A 702-nucleotide genomic window follows, 5' to 3' on the forward strand; every position below is an offset into this window, starting at 1 on the left:
GAATGAACCAGCGTTGCCAAAATGAATAACCACAAATACGAAAAAAAGTCACACCGATAATGAATATACTATTAAAAAATTAAAATACAAATACAAAGTATACTAAGATAATTATACATTATATATGAATAAATATATGAATTGAAAACTGTAATTAAAAGTGTGATATACAACATTATATTGTGATATTAGATTAGCAAAATTACTTTTATTTTTATAATAAATCTATTAATATAGAACAACTAAGAAAATTGAATATTGAAATTGTCACGAAAACGTAGGTATCAATAACAAACAAAATCGAAAGTTCTAAATATATTCGGCATACATATCACTACTAGGAAAAATATTTACATTTGACAACGTTGCTAAAATATTGAAATCGAACAACTCCGCATGTCTATTAATATGACATGGTACACTAAATTCACACTTTAGTTATTTTTTTTTAAATATATCGTAGACTTGGGCATTTCGAAAAATATATTCTTGGGAATTAAATAAAAAAAAAATATTAATACACCATATTAATCGAAGGAAAATATTTAATTTTTATAAAATAGCTGAACTATTCACTTATAGACACTTTTATGTGAAATAATTATAATGCCTCTTCTTAACTGTGAATATCCTATTTTTTAAGGATTCATTTATCTAAAATGAGGGTTTCAAGGACTTAAGCAGAAATATTAATGAATGTTT

The sequence above is a fragment of the Diorhabda carinulata genome, chromosome 9 (assembly GCF_026250575.1).
Source record: "Diorhabda carinulata isolate Delta chromosome 9, icDioCari1.1, whole genome shotgun sequence".
Classification (NCBI taxonomy): domain Eukaryota; kingdom Metazoa; phylum Arthropoda; class Insecta; order Coleoptera; family Chrysomelidae; genus Diorhabda; species Diorhabda carinulata.